We start from the raw sequence: 17521 nt of genomic DNA, 5'->3' as shown, positions 1-17521 counted from the left end.
GCTCAACCGCTAATTCCAAACAATACACGAATTATCAACGAACCGCCCACAGACACAAACAGAGGCCATATGACTTTAATTCCTTCAACAAGCAACACATAGATGGCGACTGTAGAAAATAATCAGGATAAAGTAATGTACACGCCACTTAATGTACTGAAACTGGTACCGGTATCAATTCTTCGTAAAATATGACTTTTGTTAGAAAGCAAAAGACCAACATGGCTGCCGCGCAAAATATTTTTTTAGGTTTCAGTTTTACAGCAATAACTGATAAACCGTTGTAGATGGACAAGTTGAGTTCTGTATGGAGACAGAAGGAATCATATCTTTTGTATATCAGGAAATATAAATGTCGATTATGCAAATATTTCTATAAGAGGACAAGGCGTAAATGGGAAAATAATATTAAAGAGGATTTTGAAAAAAATAGGTTATGAGTGTGTGGACTGGATTCAACTGACTCAGTATAGCGTCCAACGGTAAGTTATTGTATACACGGTAATGAACGTTCAAATTCAATAAAAGGCTGGTAATTTCTCGATTAGCTGGGTGACTATTAGTTTTTCAAGTTGAACTCGGTTCTAATTATTTATTTCACATAGCAACATCTTTTACACGAGGCTTGTTTGAGAAAATCGGTAAGTTTGGTTTGAATTTCACGTAAAAAGTACGGGGGGGCTCTGAGTTGCACATTGGCACTTTCTTAAATCTTATTAATGATCTGAATGTGTACAAGGTAAGACTTCCGCAACAGTTGCCACTACTTCTTGTAGCTTTCCTTGACGGCAACCTCATTTCGTGCATTTATTTCTAATTTAATTCTCAATTCCTTAAATTTTATTATGTAGTTACATGTAATATAAATACAAAAAGTAAATATTAAGCAGACCAAATAGTTACTTCGTAACTGATCCAAAGATAATCCCAGCTGCTGCACGATTTAAAGTGCGCACATTCGGCTCGTACAGCTTAAGGCATGGGCGTTTGACCTCATTTTCTGTATTGTGTAACGGAAGAGATCCTGCTGAGGGTTGACTTCCCTTCCAGGGAGTCCTACCGCGACTCATGTACAGAATGGTCGAAAATTAACCTACGATGTAAACATGCTTTATTTCACCCGAACAATGAAGCATAAAAATCTAATTTAAATACCATTAAGACCAGCATCTCAAGCAGTTTCTATTACGATGTCTTCTATGTGTTTGTCCTCGAACGTTTTTAATATTGGATTCAGCCCTTTGTGTTGAAGGCTTGGGCTTTAAGAGTAATAGTCCAAAACTGATCCCGTATAGCGAAATTTCTTGACAAGGTTTGAAATTGAGCGCCTGCCCGGTTCAACTTTGATGTCGAACTTTACCTGGAACGCTCTTTTGACCTTTCCTGGGTCTTCAGATAATCGAATGTACTGCTGCTCCGTGCTGTACAAGATGGAACGAAAACAAATGATAAATAAATTACTTGAAAACTACAGTACGTCAGCAAAGTTTCTTAAAATTATAAGCACTCGTTGCGGAGAAAATTTAGTATGAACTTGGGAGCAGAGCCTCGCCGCCTTATGGGTGCAACGGTTGTATCGCACCCGGGCGTCAGCGTATGGGGGGCGGCAACTTGCATTGGGGGCACAGAATTTTAAAGTACCGCATTTGAGTGCCGAAAATCAGGGGTGGCGCCAGAGGGTAGCAAAATATGCAATTGCCTATGGGTGCCATGGATGAAGGGGCGCTAAGAAGAACTGAAATCCATTCATCTAAACTAAAAATATAAAAATTTAGTACTTATACATAGAGGCGGCAGATATGTTCGGCGCGGGCCTGCTTGGGATGTATATTTTGGACCACTTTGTAGATTATCTCAGGGTAGTTCTGAATTGAAACATGACAGAATGCCTAATACATGATAAATGTAGTATTGTAAAATGAGAATGAGAATTTGGGGGGGGGGGGGGGAGTTGAAGAAGAAGAAAGAAAGAACACTCATCTAGCAACAGAAAGCAGGAAAAGATACTAGTCGAATACTGAACTTCAAAGAGAACACTTGATTTGCAGACATGTATTTTGTTAAGTTATCTCTGAATCTTGGAAATATTTTGTGCTCTTAGTGTGTTAATTTAGCGATCTTATCCACGCTTCTATTTATGTAAATCAGTATACTCTACGTCATTTCGCATCAAAATAAATGATGTATTAAACTCCGAAGTTCGACGACTAAGGCTCAAGAACAATCAGCAATGACAATGCATTACAAGACTTTGAAGTTAATCATCTCTGCATGATAACTGATTGGACTTGCAGATTGTCTTTGTCGGAAACTCATTACGTATCACTTTTGTTATCATGTTGCTATAGAACAAGGCAGTTTATTTCACTTATTATTTGCCAAGTTTTTGAACAAGTACCAACTTTCAAATCTCAGATTTTTCGTCGGCCACCAAGTAACACCAAATATTCCTTTGACACTTCAAAGCACGAAGTTCATCTAAATAAAGCTTAAATTTCAGTTTCTACTCCAAAGAAAACACAAAGCATCTCCATTACAAAGATTCAGGTAATAATCGCTGTTAACTATGAGAATCGTATGAAACCCATAAATACACTCCGTGTGCAAAATGCAGTCACTGAATGTTAAATCAGGCGGTACATGCAGTAACGTCTATGCTTTAACGCAACGGTTCTCAGCCTCTTTCACACCCGAGGCCACATCAACTGTTACTTGTCGACTCGCGGCCCGCAAGGTTCTAAATGAGGGCAATTTGTTGAAGAGCCACGGCAAATTATCAAACATGATACTAAATCAGGCTTAGTGCTGCAATAACATTCAATTTACTCGATAATTTTATTTAACAAATTCAGTCATACGTGAATTATATATTATATATATTAAATTAAATTAAATCCGTGGCGTAACAGCTACAGAGAGCCAAAGCCGACTAGCTGGCTGCTGGCCTCATGTTCACATGCCTAAGCAGAGGTGAACGATCATCCAACCAGATATAGAGTGACGTGTGGTCAGCACGACGAACCCCCAGCCATTGCTAGCTTTCCTGACCGGATTACGCTACCCATTGTAGCTCCCCAATTTCCTCACGATGCTGGGTTGGCACCGGTCCCTTACACTGGTCGAAAGCTCATGAGAAAATTTCTTTCCCCTAGACTCGAACCAGCGCGCATTCCGTATCGCCGGTCCGAAGCATGATGCCTCAGACCGCGCGGCTACGGCGCAGGACATATTATTTATATTTACATATATATGTGTATATATATGTATATATATATAAACATAGTCTTAAAACGTGCGTGTACAGAAGAAGAAACATCTACTTGAATGTGCATTTACCTATCTCTTAGACACAACGCCATTCTGAATTTAACGTTAGGTCAAAAACAAACAACTTTAAAAAATCCGTGCTACCAACATAGACAAGAATAACAATGTTGCCAATCTCTGTATGTTGTACGCTTGCGCAACTATGTATCTACTGTACGGAAACTTTCTGAACAACCTGTTTATATTATATATGACACTGCTTTTGCTTCAGTAAAATTACGCTATCAGGTTTAAATTATGTTATTCCGATTCGCATGCACCAGCTCTACTTCTTGATTTGAGAGTTTCTTCCAAATACTGACGACACTTTTTAAAGTGTGTTTACTGGCGTCAATTGACTAATTTTCATAATTCAAGTGACAAAATATTACAAAAAATGTATGACATCTGAACAAAACACAGAGCTTAGAGGTAAAAGAAACCAAATCGAAAATGTTTAAATTAAGAAAAACATTACAGCCTACCTTGCAATCTGAACGACTCATAACGAATACCAGACACATAACTTAATAATTATATTTCAATAATTAATTACATTATTTATTGCATTCAATTTATACTTATGGGGATATATTTTGCGGGCGCTCGATTTCGAGATGTCGATATTTATATTACAAAAAGGCAATACGAAAACTGAAGCAATTTCTGTACACATTTTTAAATGGCTACCAGTTCCATAAAACATGGCCCTCATCTACAATAAGAAATTCTACGGCCCCTGTCAGTTTCCATCCTGCCGCTTTGTCTAGTCTGGTTATTAAGATCCTGTGTCGGGACAAACTCGTAATACAAACAGTTCATTGCTGAAGTACAGAAAAGATTTCCCACCCCCGACAAACACTGCAGTAAATAAGGGCACAATTTTAAACAAAAAAATAAAAGGAACGAAGGTCAATACCGAACTAATTCATGCAATAGTTTAGCAAAAGAAGCCTGTTAATAAGCACTGTTCGTACGACAAAGTTAAATTAACCTACCTTAAATTTGTAGAAATCTGAAAAGGAAATATAATCCAAAGTTCCTGAATTGGCAACGTTACCTCAAAACTATCACGTGGACATTCCTTTAAAAATCTTCCATTGACACTTATGGAGCAGCGCCATCGCAGAGAAAACAAACACAAAATGAAAAACAATAGAGTGAAAATCAAATAACTGCTCACTGGGATGTGGTAAAGACAGACAGCTCTGTTTCTTGTTGTTCTCCGCCTGCAACTGTTCTAAATGTGCCCCTACTACAGCAAGACCCCTCTTCTTCAAAGGGGCCAAGACAACTAGATTGCCCGTCCACTCTGACACTTTCACTACTGCAACATTAGCTACAGCTCTACGTACACGGTGTTCTGATCGCTCCAAAACTTTATGTCGCAGGCTTTGTTTTCAAGCTTTCATTTCTTAAATTTACTAACTCCATGGAGCAGAGCCCTTCTTCGGAAACTAATAGTTTGTCAGCAAGTCAAGAGAATCTTACCCTATTATGGAACCAGAAAGTTAATTAATTGTAATGTTCTCAAACACGCTCTTAGTCACTAGCCAGCTGAATCCAGTCCACACCCTAACACTCTACGCCTGTATCTTCAAGATTAACGTTAATACTATCTTCCTACCTATACCTAGGTCTGCTACGTGTCTCTTCCCTTCAGGTTTTCCGTCTAAAGTTTTGTATGAATTTCTCATTTCTATCATGTGTGCTACATGCCCTACCAACACCATTCTCCTTAATTTGATCGCCCTAATAATATTTGGTCAAGAGAACATATTACGAATAATTCATAATAATAACCGTCATTACGAACAGTTATAAATATCTATTTAAATAGGGTACAACGTTTCGCCATTTAGGCTACAGTATCACCACAGGGTTTTCTTTTTAAATTTTCACTTCTGTTATTGGATGAAGTTTACAACAATTATGCGTTATTAAACAGTTCCATTTTTACAAATGTACTTTCAAACATTAACTATTATTAATATTTGCTTCGCATTTAAAATTCTAAAATTGCCATCGACGAAATACAATTCATCTCTATTCGTACCAATACTGAAGAAGGTACTGAGTAAGGCAAAGTAGTTTTGGACATGACATAAAATATATCAGTGTTCCTGTCGGTGTTAGGTCCCCGAATATCTTATTTATCCAAAGCTAGAAAAAATACGTAAATCGTGAAGAAGTTCCCCCACACAGAACAACTTCGACCTAGATCATGTTAGAGTAATACATTTTAACAATAATTCTGTTTATAAAATATTCTCCAAATCCTTTTACCGACAGTGGTGTTAAACACGGACGGAGACTTCAAAGATAATATACGTCAAATCATTATTGCAAAACGCGCTTAAAATCATCTCACCCGATAGAGACCCCCATGATAACGGAATATCTTTGGCGTCCACAAAAGAGTTTTTAATATTCCCTCTGGACGAGCCTCGTGTTCTTTACAAAGTATTTTTAAGCTTCTGTCGGAAAATAAATAAGATAATATAAACTGTGGGTCTGTAAGAACTTAGAAAGAAACAACTATGGCTCTAACCAACCGATCCCTGGTTGAATTTGAACCAGGTACCTTCAGATTACTATTCACCCACGTTACGGCTGAGTTAACCTGTTCCGTTACCATTGGATTAGTTTAATTAAACACGCAAAAACAGTCATGATGTGTAGGTCTAGGCTTAATCACTGCAGTCATTTTGCAATGTCGTCTCAAGTAAACGGTACCTAACAGTTGAAAGTTACAGCACTGAGCAACGCGGTTTGCAGTTTGCTGGCAGGCAGGTACGTTCGGCTGTGTCATCTTCATACGTAACCTACATTTGTTATGCAAGCAGCAGACTGAATCGCCCGAGGAAGTGACATTCACTTCTTCCTTAATTCATTAGTGGTGGTTTGAGGCGAAAAAGTAATTAGCCTCTTCACACGAAAGTAAGTCTTATCTTTATTATTTCTATCACTACTTTTGTACCAAACCTAACTTCAGCAGAGACCTTGAAATATTTCACAGTCTATCCACAGTTTTCCTCCATGTTCTCATTTGAAATAAAAAAAATTCTGGAAAGCAAATAGACCAGATTCAAAACCGAATATATGGATATATGGACATCATTCTGAATAAGTAGTCAATTTATTAACACAAAATAAAACTTATTGAGACTCTCAAAATTTTAATTTAAAGTCTACGGTTGGATTTGCAACCAACTTCACAGAGCAGGCATAAATAAAATTTTGTAGGAACTTTATGCCATGTTCAAAACGCAACAAGTAAAACTTAAATTTCTTAAAAGAAATATTTTTGCAAATGTTAACTGCTTTGAACATTGCAATATTTTAATACACAAAAATGTAAATATTTTGGACTTTATCGTATTCATCAAAATTTCAATTTTTGAAAAAAAATTTTGGAACTGCAAAACGAAGAAAGCTATAAATCATGAGTTTGCATTTGTTGTATATTTTTCACAACGTCCATTCCAAATTTCATTAATGTCCGTCTAACCATTTTATGATTACGAAATGCATGGAAACCAACATCACCTGTGAAGCCGTTAGCCTACTCTAGGTTTCGCTAAGTTTGTGCAGATGATAATAGTCAGTAGCGCCATAATCATTCCACCTCACAACTTAAATTACTGTTTTGTTCGTTAGCTTACGTTATATTGGATGCGCAGACAATCATACGTAATAGCACCACAATTTCAAACTCCTGTCTTGTTGGTATTACAGAACGCAAAAGTGAAAAGCTTTAAACATTTTTTCGATATTTTAAAAACAATTTTAATTTTTTTTTAAATGCTTCGTAATTTCAAACTCTTTCAGAAATTTTAAAAACTTTAAAACTGTTCTGATTTTTTAAAATGTTCAAAGCGTTAAAAAAATGTTCAAATTTTTCGAAAAATTTCTGCATTTTTAAAAAATTTAAGAATTTCCAAAAATGTTAAAAGTGTTCAATATTTAAAAAAAAATCAAAATTTTCAAAAACTTAAAAATTTAAAATTTTAAAAAAATGTTGATTTAATTATTTTTAAAACTGTCGAAATTTTCAATGTCTTAAAAATTTAAGAAGTTCGAATCTAAATTAAAATTTTAAGACATACGGTATTTTAAAAAAATTCAAAATTTTAAGAACCTGGCATTTGGATTTTTGCGTGTGGTATAATGTCCGTTCCATATTTCATTAAGTTCGACCCGGACATTTTTCCATGCGTTCAAATAAGCATCACGTGTGAAGGGATTGTATTCAGCGTGGTCAATTTACGTTATGTCAGGTTACTCATGTGCATGCATAGAAGATCATGCAAGAAAAGCAAGCGCGTAGTATAAAAACCACCTTGAGTCCAGTCGATGTTCTAAGAACGAAGTTATTTACGGGTATGACAAGCGACAAGCAGTAAGCCTCGTTCGTATCCCAAGCATTTCCGTACCGGAAGGTGGAATTCGTTAGCGTGACTCCCATTGGTCGAAGGACAAGAATATATAATTGGCTTGGTCACAGCAACAAAGTGGGCAAGTAAGACCAGGAAAGAAGACAGAACACCAAAACAGCAAAGCGGAATCTTATCTTTTTTTGAACACAATTTCTTGCCAGTACTGAATCAATTGTGGTTCACAGCTTGAACGCGCGCCAGTACTGGAAAAAACACGAGATCGAGTGTACAATTGACCTTGAAATATGAACAAATGATAAATTATTTGTATTAGATTTGAGGCTTACGTGGTGGTGAAAATGTGACTGTCGTGTTCTGGGCTGTAGCAGTCTGTATGAGCCACCTGCTTTAACAGTAACTTCCTCCACATTTTTCCGTAAACATTGTATTTATATTTCTTACGCAGACAGTGATCAATTACTTAAACAGCATTAACCAGTTGATTTTAAACTTCAAACCTCAAACGGACATAAATATGGTCACTCAGATTCCTACAGATCGGCAGAAATATGCGTTTGAATAAAAATGACTCCAACTAATATTCCTTCCGACTCCGACTCCACGGCCCTGCATACAACAATTACCTTGACTCCCATTGTAGCGGATCGATGCGCTCCAACATTGTAACCATGGTTGCTTACCATCTAGTAATTTTTATTTAGTGTTCTGTCTGACGACAGGTCCATATGAACAGGATCCTTCCATCCTTTTCTCGGACTGGGACCTGTTCATATCGTTCTTGGCAGATGATCCAGAAGTGGTTTGCCATTGCCTTCTTCTGTGTGTGAATGGAGTAATTGTTGGGATGCCACGGAGAAACCGGGGAAGAAGCCCCCGGAGGAAAACTCCGTGTTGCCTAGACCACGGCCTTGCCCAACACAAGTTATAAATTCGGGCACCGCCGGGAATCGAACCCGAGACCCCAGGATTACAAGGCCAGCGTTCTAACCGCTAGATCACCGTGGCTATTACCATCTAGTAAGAACGCGTACAAACAGATATAAAGGGGGCCATAAGGTTTTCTTCTTTCTAACTATAAAAGCTTGAAAAACAAGGAAGAAAGTATGCCTTACATTTAGAAATTGATAAACAACAACTTCAAAAGCAGCACAAATCGATAAGGGCAAGGGAACAGGCAAATAATGCTGCTGCATTATGTGTTTGTTCTTCGTTAATCAGTTTCAAACATGATTAGCCATAGTGCATCCGTTTTCAAATTTCAACTATATCTTATCAGCATTTCCTTACTTATTTAGCCTCGAAAGAACACTCGATGTTCAAATATGAACCGACTTTTAAAGGCTATCAAATGCGATATGATTGATAGTATATTTTTAGACAAGGAGATAAGCAGCACGCGTTGTCAGCTGCCTGCACTAATCATCTACAGGAGCAAATAAGTGTGTGGGGTATCGTTGCGGCCTTAATCTACTTCTTTCGTTTTCACTTTAATGTAAACATGCAAAATATAGGCTGCCGGTATTTAAAGTTTGATAACAAGTTACGCAACAGAGGAATTGCACAATATTTCACACTAGGATTAGTAGGGGATTGGAAAAAAGGGACATGCCCCCTATGCAGGCTCATCCAAGATGTTAAGCACATTTTAGTCAGCTGCCCACAAACATAAAACAATGGAGGCTTGTTACACGTAAATGACGAGCTAGAGTACAAGAAAACAACAAACTGTTCAAATAAAGATCATATAATTAATTAGGAATTATAAAATAAGTGGGAAATTTAGAATATTACGTCACGAGGAACTGTGTGAATTGCACAAGTCACCTAGCATAGTGAAGATAGTGAACTATGATAAGCTCCGATTGGCTGGACATGTAGTACGCATGGGGTTGTTAGGCAAGGTTTGCATTCAGAATTTTGTTGGGAAATCCTTCCGGAAAACAACCACTGGTGAGACCAAGGAGATGGGAGAATAATATCAAGATGGTCCTTAGGGAGGTGGGCTGTGAGGATGGAAAATGGAGTTTGCACAGGATCGTTTCCGGTGGCGGGCTTTGGTGTTCTTGTTGTTGGACCTGTGGGTTCTGCTGCCAGGGAGTTAGATAATTCATTCAGAATATTTGGACAAAATTAAACATAACATTTTGATAGTAGGCATTAGACAGTCCGTCAATGGTACCTATCCTCAACCAGTTAAACCCAGTCCATTCATTTGCACCATATTTCTTTATTATCTATTTTAATATCATTCTCCCATCTACGCTTAGGTCTTCCGAGTGGTCTCTTCCGTGCAGGGTTTCCGACCAAAATATACTCGCATTACTCACGTACTCCAGTCCTTAACAGTCTCACCCTCCGTCATTTAATCAACCTAAAAATATTTGGCAAAAGTAAAATTCATTAAGCTCATTACACAGTTCTGCTCGTACTGCACTTTACTTCCTCTCACAGAGGTCATTAATATGTCACTGTGATGTAAAACTGGAGTGGATTAAGGTAGCATGTACAGATTACTGTACAAGGAATGAGATAAATGAGTTAGCAAGGTTTAAGACGGATATTTGGAAACAGAGATAATTTTAGAAAGGAAGATATCTTCTACATAGAGAGGAAGAAGATGTTATACATATATTATTAAAATGTTCTGAAACCAGAAGTGGAGGAAACAATTTTCGAGTAGAAAATGACTATTGTTAACGAAGATGTAGCTTAGAAGAGGATAATAAATTGTACTAATGCTGTAGAATTAAGAAATATAAGAAAATACTTATACGAAATTATATGTAAGTTGGATAATAAAATTGCTAATATGTAATTATAAATGGGTGTAAGGGAGTGGAATTATAGTAAGCGAACAGAGGACAGTTATCGGCCATAGGCCATAAAACCCATGTGCTAGGCAGACACAGTTCTTTGTAGAGAGAACTCGAGTTAAAAAACGATTGATTGACTTCGTTTGTCTTTGGTCCTAATATTTTCCTCAGCACTTTGCTTCCTTGGGGTCAGAGATCAAGCTTCATATCCATATAAATATATATATACAGTTTTACAAGCGTATACTAGTTTCTAACTACGAGACGGTTAGATAAAATATCCTGAACTATTCAGAAACAAACCTTCCCGGATTTAAATAACACAATTTCAGTAGAGCATAATATTGTACTAAATTATTCTCGATATTTAACTGGAGAGAAGACAATTCGTTGATGATTCTTTTTTAGGAATGTGGCTATCAAATTCACAGTACGAGCACACATGACAGAGATTCGCCATCTCTAATTTTGGTTATCAGCTTATTCAATTAGGGGTATAGTCCCATTTATCAGCAAGAAATTAAAAAGGTTCAAAAAATCTCACACTAAAACCAGGACCATTGGTTTATTCTAATTTTTTTTAGACTTCAAACGTGGACTGTGAGATGGGAAATATACAGAACTGGCTCAGGATCGAAACAAATGTGTGAAATTCAGTGTTACAGGTGTTCAACCTTAGAATTCTTTTACCAGTACATGAGTGAGATAACTGATAGACAAGTCAGTCGGTTAGTTATGAATGCAGTTAGTTAGCTTTTTTGTTTCTGCACTAACTTCGAGATAGTCTAGCACAGAGATGTGACTGAGACCCTAGGAGTCAAATCTATACTGTTTCTTCATGTGTGATCATCTCGAAATAACAATCCCTAGGCAAGGCATCTGAGCTGTTTTTCCTACTTAATGGGACCGTCAACATGTTTACTAAAGTGACATCACAAAGATAACTTTTTTAAATGAAAATCGAACGTCTTCCTGTTGATAGCAATTGCAGATTTCCTGTGTGTTCAGCCCGTTTCCTGACGTCGGGAGAACAGCAATTCTTCTGACTTCCATGGCTAACTCCACGGATAAGAGTCCATAAGAATATGAATTTTCCTTATCTGGTCAAGAATCCTCCCCTATTTAATGGAACCCAAAATTCTCAACTCGAGCTCTGATCCATCTGTTGCTACCACAACGAATTCAAGACTGTAATTAAAGCGTGGCATGATTAAACATGAACATTTATGCCATTCCGTATCTTAGTCTGTAGGTTAAGCAAAACGGTAAACGACGATGAGATTTCAGGATCTCGCTACGGCGAGAGTGAAAATGATGTTGCACCATGTAGTCCAGTAGAAGTTTGCTTGAGTACACATCGCCCTGATCATGGAGGCAGGAAGTATCCCTGAAATGTGAGTAAACTTCTACCAGACTACACGGAGTAACATCCCAGGAGACAGTCATCTTCAAATTTTAAATTTCTAGCTGTCTTAACAGCTGCATTCCAACTAAAAATTCAGTTCCTACCTCAGATAAAAAGAAATGTCTTCATTACAAAGGTCAATTTGTTAATGCTGCTTAGTGAAATAATGGCTGATTGCTCTGAGAATCACACGAAATCCATAAATACATTTTTGGGCAAAATTCAGAGTTAAAGAACATTAAAGAATATGGTACACATAGTTATGGTAGATATTGTTGTGCAACAGAACAACGAAATATATAAAACAGGATTATTACAATGCAGAGATGACGTTCTTATGAGCAGAGAATAGATTAAAATAAAAAAGAATAATTATAAAATAATTAAAAAGTAATACGATAGATAAAAACAGGTGAACACAATGAAAAGTGGAACAATGCTTCGAAAAGAATGAAACAAAGGGACTGCCGAAAGAAGCCCTGAATCATCAACAGAAGGAAAGCAGCGACCAAGACAGAACAGGCGATAGCCTAATCCTTGACAGAAGGTGATGAGACGCACAACGTCGCAACAACGCTAGCTCTTTCGTGCTTTCTTCAAAACGCAGGCCTAGTCTTCTAGCCAAGTTACCCAATGTGATGCTTAAGCCATTTATGCTTGTAACATTGAAGCTAATGTATGACTGGGCAGGTAGGAATGGGAGTTCCAAAGTATTGTTAGATGAACCGGTATTTCGTGAGATGAAGTTTCTAGTGATGTAATAGCTAAGTTAGGCCAGAGCCCGGTTACTTTTCAGCAAAACATCGACTTGAAGACCTTTTCCACATTTCTGCGGACGGTTACCACTTCCTGATGCCACAAATCGCATATAAAACAAGCATGCCGGAACATCAACGTCATTGTATTCGATCAACTCACCAGATATCACAAAAATAGACTACATCCCTGAAAACACAGAGAAGGCCTAAAATAAGTTTACTCAAAAGACATCAAAAGGACGGAAAATCATTCTGAAATAAATGACCCTCTATTAAAAAAAATGCTTTCCATTTCCTAATACGCAGGTACAGACTATAGCAGTGTCATAGGTCGCTCTTGTTTGCAGAATGTATGGCAGGGATAAACAACAACAAAGAGACTGGTATTTGGGTACCTTTGCTAGAATGGTTTCGAAAAATGGCTTTGAAAATGGGTAAGATAGGAGAAAAAAAGATTTATTTGAAGTTATTCATCCGTAAAAAGGGTGTAAGGTGCGACGATAAGGAGGGAGGAATCTACGCAACTATTTGCCGTACTCAGAGGAGTCAAGGTGCAAACAGGTTGGCAGAAACTTTCAGAGGCTACACTTATGCTATACCTGGATGGCTACCACCTCGGCAGGGGCTTGAATACCGCATTCTGAGGGGTTAAAAGCAACGGAGCTTAAATAAAATTGAGACTCAGACCTATGTAAGCAATGAGAATTCGTAAATACTTGCAGATCCCCCCTAGGTTAATGCCTAATAGAGATATATTATACGGATGAATGAAAAGCAAGACCTTCTCCTCTCTAGACTGGATACACGGCATCCCATTCCAGAATCGAATCCCAATACGAAGAAGGAATGCAAGCTAACCACCACAACGCAACGTTCGTTGTAGGAGCCATATGCAATATATACAAGATTCCACATACTGACTCGATAGGATGTTTCTGCATAGGTTATAACGTGTGCTTTGAAATATCCGAGGACTGACGGACTGTCAACACGCAACAGGATGAATTCCTTAAAATACATAAAAATATTTTTGCGTTCCATACTCCGGCTGGCAACGCTGTCTAACGCGCCAGCTCTTCTTCCTTACTGACTAATTATTTCGTTTATAATGGATGAACAATATACAAAGTGCAAAAACTGCAGACTCTGGCAAGTCACTTCGTGTCTACCCACTCGATGCCCAGAAACTAGCAATTGTCTCCATGGCTCCTCTATTCAAAGCCAATGCACCGGAACGATTCGAATTTAAACGATGGCGGCAGATACGAACAAAAAATACAAATGGCCGGAAGTAGCTTTAATTAGGAGTAGGATTTCGGTACAAGAAGAAAAAGAAGACGAAAAAGAGAGAGACGGAACTAGACATAGGCAAGACTGGCGAAGCGAGACCCCAATCGCAAAGCCATTTCTCCGGTCTTTGAACACGTGTCCAACATCCACTTGTTGCATCGTCGGACTCGCAGTTCGAAACACTTGGCGCGCAACCAGAAACAAGTTTTGTTCTTGCACGAAGTGCATAAAACGAAAGCATAATGGACGGTCGTATGAAAACTGTGTTTTAGCTTTAGTTTGACAGCGGTAGCCAATAAGACAAAGGACCTATGATGTTATTTCTTAATTTATTTGTTGTTCATTTAACAACGCTGCCGTCAGTAGCTTAAAATAGCTAGGCGTAAAGCGTGTGTGATGTAATGATTATGAATGATGTAAAGTATGTGAAAGGAACCGGTTGTGGCGTAACTGAAGTTACTGTCCAAGTCTGGAAGAATTGAGGAAGACCACGGAAGATACCAATCAGGATAGCCGGTCTCCGAAAACGAAGCAGGAGTACTAACCACTCAGATGCGACGTTAGGTTTGACGATAGATTATTAATATTGCTACAAATAATGTATGAAATACTGGTGATTATTTAACAATTATGACCGACGTTCAACTGGAGACAGCAGCAGCCAAGATTCCCTTCACCACCACACCCTGACTAGTTATAGGACCCACGAAGCAACGGACGACATGAAAAGTGGTGATGCGTCACAATCATGTCTTCCTAGTGCAGAGTTCTAAAATGTCTTACGACGTGCTGCTTGGAGACAGAGGGCATTTAACATTGTGATAAAGCACCTGTAATTTAAATTCACTAAAATTATTTGTTGCTCCACGTGGCCGCTTGGTCAAAAATGTTCTCGGTCTCAGGTCGTCTAAGCATTGATCCCGAGGGAAGACGTTACAGGAGACACAATGAGAGGCTTCATAATTTGTACTCTTCACCACACAGTATTATGTTATTAAAGCGGTCAAATTAAGACGGATAGGCATGTACCACACATGGATAATTTGGAAAATGTATGGTCTATAAAATTTCGTTCTGAAAATCTGGAACGATGTATATAACCAGAAAACGTGTGACGATAAAATATACTTGAAAAGTGCATAATGTTTTCCTTATTTTTTTGGTTTTTGTTTGTCGTTATACCTTATTGATTACTGCTCTTTTAACGGCTACCTGTAGGTCAGTCGGTGACAATATGAACGGGAACAATGCAGAGGGGCGTGATGGGAACTATGATCAATGAAGCAAGTCATATGACAGAAGTTACCTAGCTCCCGGAAGACCTATACCAGAGACAAGAAGTGAGAAATAAATATGAATCCTGGCCACTTGCCGTCCCCGCCACCGCAGCATAAGACATTTCCACTTTCCCTTTCTTTTACGTAATGTTACGTCACCCGAACAACCTACTTCAGTCTACTATATACACATATTACATAATGAACCACATGGGCTGGCGGTAAAGCCGGGTTTCCTGCGAGGCAATGCTACACGAGGTACGTATTTATTTTGTCAGTACACAATCTTACAAAAATTTACGTTACATGACTGTATAACTCATTCATTCTTTGCCCAGGACACAAAATAAATTTGGCTGTAACGCAACTTGAAAAATATCGGTAATAAATCATCGAGGATTCCGGTACGTGTTAACAATAATTTTTTTGTATATGAATGAACTTTCTTGATCATTTTCTCTGATACTTGCTGAAGAGTACTCATTCTTCCTTACTCAGCACTTTGTTGTAAAACATATTCAATCTATGTTTAACGTCTAGAAAGACGAATTTTGCGATCATAAAATACAGCAGGTAAAGTTAGTTTTATATTTAAATCGTTACACTTTTACAATGCAATGAATATTGCAATAACACTATGCTCACACTTGAATGACAACTGGAATTTTTATCCAGACATTAGTTAGTTTAGTTCCTGTAACTCCTAAGTGGAGCATAGGGCCTCCTTTCGGAGGTTTCATAGCCTTCAAAGCGTGCAATTAAGAGTAGTGAGTGACTATCCAGACATTGACCAATTTAAAAAGTTTTCCATCTTATTGCGCCTATCTGGCGACATAAGTTGTAGTTTTACCTTGCGTATTCATTCTTCATTTAAAGATAAGACCAGATATGAAGAAATGCAACCTCATGCGTAGGCCTAATGTTTCTGCAGTTACTTAAAAAGCTCTTGAAGCCGTACTTCAGTGTCTTAGCAACATTTCCGAAGGCCCTTAAACTGTCCTAGGACTCTCATCACAGACTTGTAAGTGTCACTCGCGCGTTCTTGCACGAAGTGCGTTAACACAAACGCACAGAGGCCAGTCGTGTCTGTCCGCATGTTTAATCTCGGACTGTATTTGACGGACTTGGACGAAATTTATTTTTGTGGTCTAATTTGAGGAGTTTCCGAGCGACTTTTATATTGCTTTTGACGCAGTTTAGACTGAAGACCAAACGGACATTTTTATTGTTATCATTATAAAAAGTAGTAATTGATAAAAAGAATGAACATAATAAAGAATTTTCACTCTGGCAGAAAAACTCGAAGGAAAGATACCACTCGAGAGACCTGGGTGTAGATGATCGGATAACATTAAACGGAATCTTAAATAACATGAAGTAAAAGTGTGGACTGGATTTATCTGGCTCAGGCTATAATCCAGTGGTCGGCTTTTGTGAACACCGTTATCAAACCTGGGTTATACAAAATACGGGAAACTTCTTCATCAGATGAGTGACTATCAGCTTCTCAAAAAGGACGTCGCTCCATGGAGTTCGTAGGTTATTTCTGGAGTGTTTTTTAAATACAGAATTTGCCTATATACACAAAAAAGTTGTTAAAAGATGAAGAAGACTCTCTTCTGGGATGTTACGTCGTGTAGTCTGGTCGGGCAATGAGTGATCGTCCGAATGATGTTTGTAGTAAGCACGTCTGAAACGTCGCTGAAATTCTACCAGACTACACAGCGCAACATCCCAAAAGACAATCATACCCGCCACCGTGTGAACCTAAAATCGCACACTGTTCAAAGATGTGTGTGCAGTCCCTCCAAACAGCAGTGCACTGTCCTGCGAAGAGTGAAAGTTACATCGAGTAACTTGGACGTTTAATATATGGCGCGGGTGTGAGTTTGTCCGGAAAACCCACTTTACTTTTCTATAAATTGAGTCTGGGATATTTCTAAACAGATGTGTTATACAAACAGCCAAATGTTGTTCGTAAGCCTTCAACGCATACGCATGTAATATGATTACGTTACTCTGTCGCACACTAGGAAATGTATATATGTGTGTGTGTGCGTGCGTGTTTTATAACTGACCGGGCAGAAAAATGGTAAAGTTCACTTAGCAGCCATTGCAGATGATGCAAAAAAGTAAGTCTCCATATAAGAGCAGGCAGAAGATTGCAACAAACGAAGTTTCGTGAGTGATCGGTGAAGCGGTAGCCCTGAAATTTCTAGCTTTCCTACAGGTCCCCTCCCACTTACCTGGATTCGAACATCTCGGTATCATA

At 38.2% G+C, this 17521-nt stretch overlaps 1 protein-coding gene across 2 annotated transcripts in view; it reads right to left on the bottom strand.

The window, feature by feature from the left end:
- aop (ETS variant transcription factor anterior open) overlaps window positions 1-17521 on the bottom strand; it is a 142564-nt gene that overhangs the window by 116887 nt on the left and 8156 nt on the right. Inside the window, exon 1 of one of the 2 annotated variants that reach the window (XM_022073282.2) lies at window positions 4367-4483. The exons of the other annotated variant lie outside the window; for it this stretch is intronic. The gene's annotated coding sequence lies outside the window, so the exon portion shown is untranslated. Of the gene's footprint in view, window positions 1-4366; window positions 4484-17521 lie in introns of those variants that run through there. 2 annotated transcript variants of the gene reach the window in all.

The sequence above is a fragment of the Zootermopsis nevadensis genome, unplaced genomic scaffold, assembly GCF_977971745.1.
Source record: "Zootermopsis nevadensis isolate Lab colony 2312 unplaced genomic scaffold, Znev_1.0 Znev_ptg000022l, whole genome shotgun sequence".
Lineage (NCBI taxonomy): Eukaryota > Metazoa > Arthropoda > Insecta > Blattodea > Termopsidae > Zootermopsis > Zootermopsis nevadensis.
This window is presented reverse-complemented; position numbering and strand designations above follow the sequence as displayed.